Below are 10,121 nucleotides of genomic sequence, written 5' to 3'. Positions count from 1 at the left end.
GCTTTTTGCTTCTCCACACACTTCTCTTCCTTCAAGTCCTCTCTGCCTCATGCTACTCCTTCACCCAAAGGATTTTCTGGATTTCTCACCTGATTCTTCAACCCTTTTTGCCCAGGGAATCAGCTGTCACACTCTTTATGTCTATTTGTACCAGCTGTCCCCCAAATGCTCTTGTGAATTACTCACTGTTTCCTGCCCAAACACAATAGTACCACCTCAGCTCCTCCTGCTCAAACCATTCTGCTCACTGCAAACTCTTCTGGACTCTGCTGAGGAAACCCAAACCCTTCAGCTTCTCTCACTGACATAGCTCAGTGCCTTACCCAAACTCTGCTTCTGGAGGTAAACCACAGCTTCCTACCAAAATCTTCACAACAATATGAAAATATTTCTGTTTGTGAATATGGAAATCGAGCCTTTGTTCAAGACCAAGAAACTTGTGAATGTTCTCTTTTTTTGTAGACTGAACAAGAGGATGTAGGGTAAAAACAGAGAAGGGAGTAAGGGAGGCAATTTTCTTCTTCACATCATCTCCAGTATTTTGGGGATCATCCTGCATAGGCAGAAGAAATAATCAAGCGTAGGAAATGGGGGAGGTAATAAGTGCAAAAGGGATTTTAAACATGTAGTTCAGGCACTGGATGAAATTAATCCTACTGAGTGGCATTTAACTACCTCTGGAATAATCCTCCACCAATCTGCTTCTAATCAGAGCTGGCCTGCATCAGAATGTGCTTGAACACTACGAACAACCAGAGCACGTAGTGAGAGTTCCACCTACATAATGGAGCTAAACTGACTGCAAAGATGAACATAATGAGGTGTTACCAGAGCCCCAAAAAATGTATGAAAGACAGTCATTAGAGCACATGAACATTAGCACCAGTGTTTATCAGGCAGTGCAGGGCTGCAGCCCGCTGTGCTCAGCGCTGTCACCTGGAGTGTGTTTGGAGGAGCAGCTTGTGCTGATGGGGGTGTCCATGTCTTGTCAGGTGAGCCAATTATGGCTGAGGCACTCAGGTGAAAGCACTAACACCACGATAAGTCACACTGAGCCACATCCAGAGCAGGGTGATTGCAACTGTAGCCTGCTCTCTCATTCTGTGTAAAACCCCTTTTCCACGTGTTTCAAAACAGTTTTACGCTGATATTTGATATTACGCAGTAATTAACTGCAGGTGAGCGGCGCGGGCGGTTTGTGAGGCAGGAGGGGCCGGGGCGCTCCCCATCAGTCCCACAGCCGGCTCCAAACGGGGTTCTGCGGGAGCTGCTGCGCTTATCTCCCCGTGGAAAGGTTCGGTTTGTGTTCTTTGTGTGCGTTTGGGTATTTTGTCGGGGTTTTTTGTCTTTTTCTTTTCTTAGTTTAAGTTAAGAACGAGGGCGGCTCGAAGCCCAGGAATCTCCAGGTGAGCGCAGTCCTGTGGGAAGGAGCGGGGCCGAAGAGTGATTCTCCAATATCGCCATCAGTTTTTTACTAAGAGCCTGAAAAAACTAATAATTTACTCACATGTCTTTATTTATTATCTTTCCTCAGTGTTATCACCCAGCACGTGCTGGTGGAGGAGCTGCCGGAACAGCCACAGGCGATGGGAAAAGCCCATGGAAACCGCAGGAACGGGATGGGCCGGGCCCGTTTTCAGGTCAGGTGTGCATGGAAATAATGCTTTGTGAAATACTGCAAATTTTGGCTCCAACTTACTTTTACTGCCCTTTTTTCACCCAGACTTTGCTAACTGTGCTCAGTGGCTCAGCTGATGAGGGTAGTAACTAATCAAATTCTTGAATAATTTGGAATTGTAGCATGTGCTGCATCCTGATAGGAGGGGAAGCAGAACTGTGTGTGGCTGGGAATGAGTTATTAATGAAGTGATTACAGAAACAATGGTTTTGTTCTGCTTTGTACCTCATGAAAGCTGTTAGCTTCTCTGAGGCAGGAGGAGGAGGGAAGAGATGTTTTCATTAGTAGCTGCCAGCATCCCCAAGTGCTCCTCGGGTATTGCAAAGCAGAGCAGTGTGAATTGCGGCAGAGATAAGGGACGGTAGAAGGCACACAAGTCTGCTCTGTGCTTCTCTCGATACCATCACAGTGTGTTATGAGTAAATTAAGGTAGCAGCATCTGTTAGCCATGTATGTAAACTGCTGAGTAAACTCCTTGAAGGTAAGGAAAAAAATTTGAATATGACAGCACCTTTTTGTCTAGGTGTTAATATAATAAAAAAAAGAAAAATAAACAATAACCCACATGAATATTTGAACAGTTTAATTGTTTTAAGTAGGCTTTGGGGAGTATTTCTAGTAGATAGAGTAACTTTTGTGTTCATTAGCACAGTGTTACAACAGTCTGACCTCAGTCTGGGTTAATGGGAAATGATAGAATGAATGAAAATCTCAGTTATAACATCAGATGCAATATAAGGAGTGGTTTTATTCTCTACCTAGTCCTGAGAGACTAGATGTGAATACTGAGTGTGTTTAGCAGAATTGTGCATTGCGTTCCAGTTAATCATTAGAATAGAGCAAAGCATTTATTATTTTCCAAGAGTGGAAGTAAAACTATTCATAGAATATTGATGAGACAATGTGTTTAAGGCTCAGGATTTTCCTTCCTGTGCAGATTCTGGGGCAATCCACGAAACTCCCATTCCCTCCAGTCTGGCCTGTGAAAGTCACTGCTGCTTAAACTTTCTCTTGTTTCTTGTGGCTACTGATGATCAATTGATTAGATAATGACAGATTATTTTAGCAGAGTTCTCATGAATTGTGCTGGACAAAGTTTTTAAAGGGTAAGTGTTGCATAGTGGTTGCTCCTTTGTCTTTACCTATTTTTCTCCCTATATAAAAATACACAAAAATTGCTAAATATGAACTTAATAATTTCTGACCAACCCCAAGGCCTGAGTACATGGACTGACCCTTTCTTTTGTTCTCCCTTGATGGAATCTTACTCAGTTAGGATGCTAGTGCTTTGCAGAATTAGGCACCAAAGTTGGCCAGACTGATTAAAACATGGATTTATAGAGCAGAAAGAAAAAAAAAAGGCTTTTCATCAACTTTTATCTGGCTACATTTTTTGTCTTGCTTAGATTTGGTGTTCTTTTTGTGACAATAACCTTTTCAAGGCTTTTCAGAGAAAGGGCATATGAGGATTGGAAAGTGTTATTTGTTCACCAGCAATTACATTATTCAAGAAAAATAGGTATGTTACAGTTGGATAACAGAATTTTATGTGTATTTTAAGATAATGCCATGATAATTAATATGAATATTTCAATTTTGGCCTTTCTTCTACTTCTGTGCTGCCTTGCCATTAAGAGGCAGGATTGTGCCCAGTAAGTTGGTTTGAATGAGTTCAAACTTCAATCTGAGATTAACATATTGGATAGGAGTGAAAACTGTCCAGCTTGTAACTTAATGAATAAATTCCATTTTTAAATTTGGTAAAATTGTTCTGTCGTGACAGTACTTATTTTGTTCTGTAATGGCTTAGTAGAATATGGTTTAAGAGGATTCATTGTTCAGCAGCCTCCCCTAGAAATGTGGCCTGTTTTTCTTGCAGTCAGTTTAGTGTTCCCCTGCCTGAGTAATGAGAGTTTAACTCCCGTGCCATGAATAAAATTGTGAGATAGTGTGAACTTGGAAAAAAATGGAACAACATCTATATCTCTTAGTTAATATGTGTTTTTTTTTAAAATAAATACACGGTGGTTGTGTCACGTTTGGACAGCTTCTGTACCAGCTGATAGAGATTCCTTGACTGAGCAGCTGATTTCTATAAACAGCCCATGTGTAGGCAGGGTAGCAGGAGAGCTGAAGGGAGGAGTAGGTTTTAGGTTTTTATTGCTGATCATAATCATGTAGTGACTCTGGAGTGTGGGGGTGTGCAGAAAAGGTAGTGAAGAGTTACATGATATTTCTGAAAGCAATAAGGGAGAAAAAACCTCCAAAAACCACTGAGGTAGTTACTATGCAAGGGGGAAAAGAAGGTGAGAGAGGCAGGTTTGCTGGTCATTTCCAGCTGCAAGTGCATTTAAACCACAGGTGTTTGTTTGTAAAGGTTTTTATAGTGGCAGATGAGGGCTTGCAAATTTGAGAATTAACTAAAAGTAAATGGAGAATTTAGATGTGCTGTGAAATAAGGAAACTGAAAGTGATGCTGCTGGAGCCTCACTATGTGATCCTCTCCATTTTGTTTGAAGAAGATTGTTGAATATCTTTGCTGAGATCAGTGAGTTGAGTGAGGACAGCAGGGTGCATGGAAACAACAGCAAAAAGCAGGGCGTGGGAGGCTGGGAGATGTAGGAGGATGTCCACCTTTGGGAGGCAGGGAGTTTTTAACCTGATGAGCATTTGAGCTGTGAAATGCAGTGTCCCCTCAAGAAAATGTATTGCCTTGTTAGGAGAAGGAAAAGGCAGGTTGTTCCCCAAGGGAAGAGAAACCAGGCGCAGTAAGGCAGGCGAGGGAAGTGACAGTCCCACATTGCTGCCACTTGCAGGCAGGTTCAGAGGACATTGAAAAAGCAAGGAGTCAATGGAAAATCCTGCCTGAGCTGTTGGCAGTGACAATTTCACAAATGAGATCACTGGATCTTTTATAACATGAAAAACAACAAGAGTTTAGATAAAGCTTCAACTTCACTGCTGATGGCTCAAATCTGGTTGCAGTTACTGACTTGTTCTCCCTCAGCTTCTCAGATTAATGTGCCAGCTGTTTTCTTTTTCCACCTAAATGTATCTGGAGGTACAAAATGTAGTCCCCTGTCAGAGACTGTGTACACAGAATGGGCCAAATAAGGAGTTTGGGCATTTCACTTTTTAGGGTGGACTTGGAATGTAGCTGCCAGCTCAGAATTGGCTTGTTGCTAAACTGATAAAATACATAATTGAGCCAGGTTTCCAGCCTGGCATGGATGGTTTGGGTTGAAAGAGAAAGATCACCCAGTGGCCACTCCCCTGCTAGAGGATCTTTCACCCTGTGTGTGTGGGTATGACCACACCACCCACCAGGTCTTGAGATTACTTTGCTAAACCTTTAATGGGAGCAACCTTGAAACATGCCTGTTGTGAAATGAACCTGTCAAGTACAGCTGCAATTCTGAGTCTGTAGGGGTTTGAATTTATTTATTTTTTAATAATTTTGTCTTAGATTTTCTGATTCTAGGGACAATATTGAGCCACAATCCCAATACAAATACATCATTACAAATGCCTGCATTTGGATGTGTTGGTGTCTGCCTATGGAATGGTTGATCTGTGTCAGAGCATTCTGTAGCCCTATACTTGGACATTTTGACGTCCTTTCCCTAAAAACTTGAATTAATCAAAATGTTGCCAAATAATGCTCCCTTTTCTAATTTAATGACTTGTTCATGTTAGCTTAAATACTCCCTGTGTAATCAAACTACTTAACAGAGATATAATTAAGTATAACTTTAAACATTAACCACAATGTGTGATTTATACTATCTACCTTTTGCTGGGGGAGATTAAAACTACTCATCTTCCAAGGAATTCCACATTTTTGCAGCTTCTTTAAGCAACTTAAATCAATTTTCTATGTTTATAGAAGTTTTCCAAAGATAAGAAAATAGATGGCAAACGTTGCTTCTCTTGTTTTTCTCAAGAATTATTTTTCTCTACTACAACCAATTTGTAATCCAATTTTTCCTACTAAGATATGTTACCGAAATCTGGGAAGACATTAGGAAGCAAAATTTAAGACTAACTATGCCCTCCAAATCAAAAAGAATTCTGAGGAGAGGTGGATGAATATAAGGAAGGATTTTCTAAAGGAAATCATTGAGTTGTTCATCCTATGCAGGCTTGCAACTTTTTTCAGTGAGATGGCCCGGAAAAAAATTAATATTTGTTTATATTTCCATTTCAAAACTAGGCCTGAATATCCTTGTATGTGTAGAGCAAGAGTCTGCCTTAGCTGTGAAGCAGCAGCATGGTCTCTGTGGGTTTCAAATCCTATTTTCAACCTGTCTGTGTGTGCTGCACTGCTTTACTGCATCCAAATCATCTCACATTGGGTTTAAACTTCTAAATTAGCCACAAGGAAGCTGGAATGCCTGGAAGATGGTAGGGGGGAAAGAAAACATGGATTACATCTTAACCAAAAGAACATGCTGGGTGAAAGGGTGATGTTCATCTTGTAGTGATGTACACCTCTAATTCCCATGCAAGCTGGTTTTGTTTGTTTTCTGAAAGTAGCTTAAATTGGCAACTAGAGGAACGCAAGAATAAATATCAAATTTCATACTGCTTTTAAAATTTTTTCCATTCTTTTAGAAACATAGTGTATGGTCTTAGTTTTTTCCTCTTGTTGAGAGAAAAATTGAGGGGATAGACTGGAGGGGTGAGCATAGCTGTGTTTTGTGACTTTTATAATGAACAGAGGAAAAACACTTCTGTGACTTGCAGTTTATGGTGCAAGATGGAGAGGAAGTTTGGTGTTCTGCATGTTTTGACTTTTAAAATGGACAGAGATGTATTCAGGGAGTAAGTACTCTCTTAACTTTCATGTTTTGTCATTCAGTTGTTTTATGTCATGTACATGAACCTTTGTTCAAAAACTTTGTAAGCATTTAACTATTTATGCAAATTTTTGATGCCACATTTTTTCACTGTGCACTATTTATATTTTTAAAAATATAGAAATATTAAATTTATTTTATTACTGTACCTTGTCTCATCTTTTACAAGGCTGAATAGAATTTGGAAATTATTCAGTTTTAGCATTATAGGAAATGGCTCAAGCTATGACTTCTGCCATAAACTATGTTTGTAATCATTAGCACTTCAGTTTCTCTATTAATAAGCACCAGTGTGGAATTACCATGCATTTTTTGAGATCAGAAAGTATGGATTCATCTGGTGCTGATTATCATGTTACCACATGTTAATTATGCCTGGCAAAAATTTTGCTCTTTTCCATTATATGTTTGTGGAGAAGCCAGTTAGTTCTGCTTCATTTCAGCAAACTGGGCTGATGCCCAGACAACTATTAGCAGCTTCATTGTCATTATTTATACTGAATGGCAAAATTTGTTATTATCAGGGTGAACTGTGCAAGCTGAAAGGGAAATTCTTGGCCAAACATGTTTGTTTGTTTTCCTTTCTAGTTATGCCATGGTCAGGACAGCTATGTGTTCACAGGCCCTGTTGTTTTTATTGGGTATTTCCATCAATTAAAAAAAAATAGCCTCATTTTTTTGCCACTAGTCTTGGCTATAAGGCATCATGGCCATGTGAGGGAAATCTGTTCTGATAAGTACCTGAGGAAAACACCAGTAATGCACTCAAACTGTGATTCAGCTGTGTTTCCCTGAGGTAAATCTGCACAGCCAGGAGTAAATCCCATTTTAGTGGGTAGCTGTGCTACAGTGACTTTGTGATTGTTGCTTTTTTTAAGGAACAGTTGTATTTCAGCACCACCTATAGGTATTTAAAGGAAATCTATTTAGATCCATGGCAGGATTCACAAATGGATTCTGCATTAATTGAAAGTGAGGTTGTTTGTGACAATTGCATAACTGCTCTTACAATCATTTTTCATCTTTCACCTTGGTTCAAAAATATAGTAGCATTCTATGTAATATCTATGAGATATAACAATAAATTTGCTTTATTGAGGAAATATTTAGCATGAAACTGCATGATCAGAGAGCATGAGAGGAAACTTCATGAGATGCAGTCTTCACAAACAGTGCAAGTTTTGCAGGCTTTGCCTCTTCCTGTAACAAGGGACAGGGAGAAAAATTAAAGGTTTTTAATAATGTCAAATTTTCACTCAAAATAGGTGAGTTTTCTGTACTTTAGGAAGTGTTTTTATTGATTAAAACTAAAGAATCTGCCTTCGTTATTTAACTTACTTAAACATGGCTAAGATTTATAAGTGCCTGGTACATTTTTGGACCCAGTGTCTCTTTACATGGAATGATTCTTGTTTTCGAATTGGGCAAGAGGGGCAAAATTACTGGCCTTTTGAAAAAGAGAAGATATGAGATGTTAGGTTGCCTGGTTTTCTCAGAGAAAATATCCCAGAAGTCACAAATGCATGAGATCTCTGAAGGAAAATTGTCCCATTATGCCAATGCCCGCTGAATTTAATTTTAATATTTTATGCAGATCTTTAAATTTACATATAGCTTATACAAAGGGCTTGTGTTAGGTTTTGTGGGGTTTTTTTGTGTGGTTTTTTTTTAATTCTCTGTCCCTAATGGTTGCAAAGAAGAGGACAGAAGTGTTTGTTCTTCCTAGTCAAGCACTATAGAGAATAGAAAGAGAATTTGTCAGGACCATAGAAGGAATTGTCCCTTTTATGACAGTGAACAGGACTGGTGGCAGATGACATGAGGAAACATCACTGGCAGATCTTTGTGTTTTGTAGCAAGTGATATTTAGTTATAATAGCTGTTCCTGCAGCTTTCTGTGAGTGATGCCATTTGTTTCTGCAGATATCTTTACAATTGTACAGACACTGTTCTTGTGTTGTGCTTTATATTTGCTTTTGGACAAAAAAAAAATCTGCTGTAAATATTGCTACAAGATCTTTTGAGTTGGTAAGGTATTGAAGAGACAAGGGAGAAAGGAAGAAACATAAAACCTTGAAAAATCTAAAAGAGGGATTGGCAGCCCTTGCTCGTTGCGGTTTTGTTTATTTTTAATGGATACAGCGACAACGAGAAGTTAAGTGATCTCTGCAAGAACAGTTTAAAAAGATGTTATTTTCCAGAAAGAGTCTGTGACACTCCTGCAACCCAAACCAGAAGCAGTCCTTTTGCTCAAACCCTCTAGTGCCTGGTTAGGAGCAGATGTTGCTGTGGGTGGAGTGGGGAGGGTCCCAGTGAGGAGCCTGGGCAGGATCAGACCTAGGTTATAAACCTTGGGCTGCAGTCCAACACTGAGGAAGAGCAATGTTGGAGCCTTGGGCAGGAAATCTTCTGCTCTGCTCCTGCTTTAATGCCTTGGCATGAGCAAGGCTTGAAAGATGATTTTTCTGTTGTGGAGCTCCTCATGGCTTTGGTGCTTCAGGAGCCATAAACTACCACAATTCACACTCTCTCTCAGTGAGCTTTAGCTCTATTTCTGCAGGGTTTGTCAGTGTCTGCCCTTCCCTCAGATCATGGCAAGCAATGGTGCTTGTCTAATCACTCTGTGAGGGTCACTGGGGCTCGTTATCTATAATGAAATGCCTAACAATTAAAACGCACACAATTTTAAGGTCAGAGAGAAGTAAGCTGGTTTTGGCCAACAAAGCTGCTACAGCAGTGATTAGAGGAGTTTGCTCTCATTAATGGTGACAAGCAAGAACCACCGACTTTGCTTCATAAAAGTAATGTCTACTGAAGTTTCCAGTATTTTTATTTACATTATATGAAAGATCCAGCAAAAGAAATTACCTTATAGTGTGGTTGTGTGTGAAGAGTGTGGTTCTTGACATCCAGCCAGCAATGTGAGCACATTGTTCCAAACATGCTTTGTAAGAAAAGCCAGTTGGGGGAAATGGCCCTGCTTCTCTGCTCTGTGTTTCTGGAACAGAATGTGTGTTTTATAACCTTGGGGAGCTTGTGGAAAGGAATAACATACTGGTCCAATGAAAAAGCAAGTTTCCTGAAGCTGTGCTGCAGTTCTCCAGAACTATATCACTGTGAGCCTCCTTCTTCCTTGGCTTGAGAGCTGTGGGGCTCCAAGTGACTTCACTCCTTGGCCATCAAATTGGTGTTTGTAATCAAGGGTGCTGAAAGCAGTGCAAGGGCTCACCCTCTGCACAGCAGCAGAGTTGAGTTGCCTTGCTTTGGGCTCAGCTCCATCTACATCATGTCCTAAAATTGCTTATTAATGACTTCAATTTGCATATTTCACACTGATTGAGAGCCTGTGATACAATTCTTACTTTCAAATCCTGTTTGTGCAATATAGGTCTGTTCTGTACTTTCACAGCAGCAGATAATGCTTGAAGGGTTAACTTCTTAATTCCTCAGAGGCTATAATTTCTACTTACCCTCTTATTAATGATTATTTTCTTTTCTTATTTTCTCTCTCTGATTTATTTTGTCTTATAAAACTTTATATTGTATTAACAGACCGGATAACTTGTTCTATAGCTTGTTAAATA

At 39.8% G+C, this 10,121-nt stretch overlaps 1 protein-coding gene across 1 annotated transcript in view; it reads left to right on the top strand.

The window, feature by feature from the left end:
* Positions 1–1,595: 1,595 nt before the first annotated feature.
* The window catches only part of TFPI (tissue factor pathway inhibitor), a 56,877-nt gene continuing 48,351 nt past the window's right edge, over positions 1,596–10,121 (top strand). Inside the window, exon 1 of the mRNA XM_054278218.1 lies at positions 1,596–1,640. The gene's annotated coding sequence lies outside the window, so the exon portion shown is untranslated. The remainder of the gene's footprint in view (positions 1,641–10,121) is intronic.

Source organism: Melozone crissalis, unplaced genomic scaffold, assembly GCF_028551555.1.
Source record: "Melozone crissalis strain CALT ecotype California unplaced genomic scaffold, PUWL_Pcris_2 ptg000023l_1, whole genome shotgun sequence".
Classification (NCBI taxonomy): Eukaryota; Metazoa; Chordata; class Aves; order Passeriformes; family Passerellidae; genus Melozone; species Melozone crissalis.
Note: the sequence above shows the minus strand (reverse complement) of the source record. Positions and strands in the feature narration are given on the sequence as shown.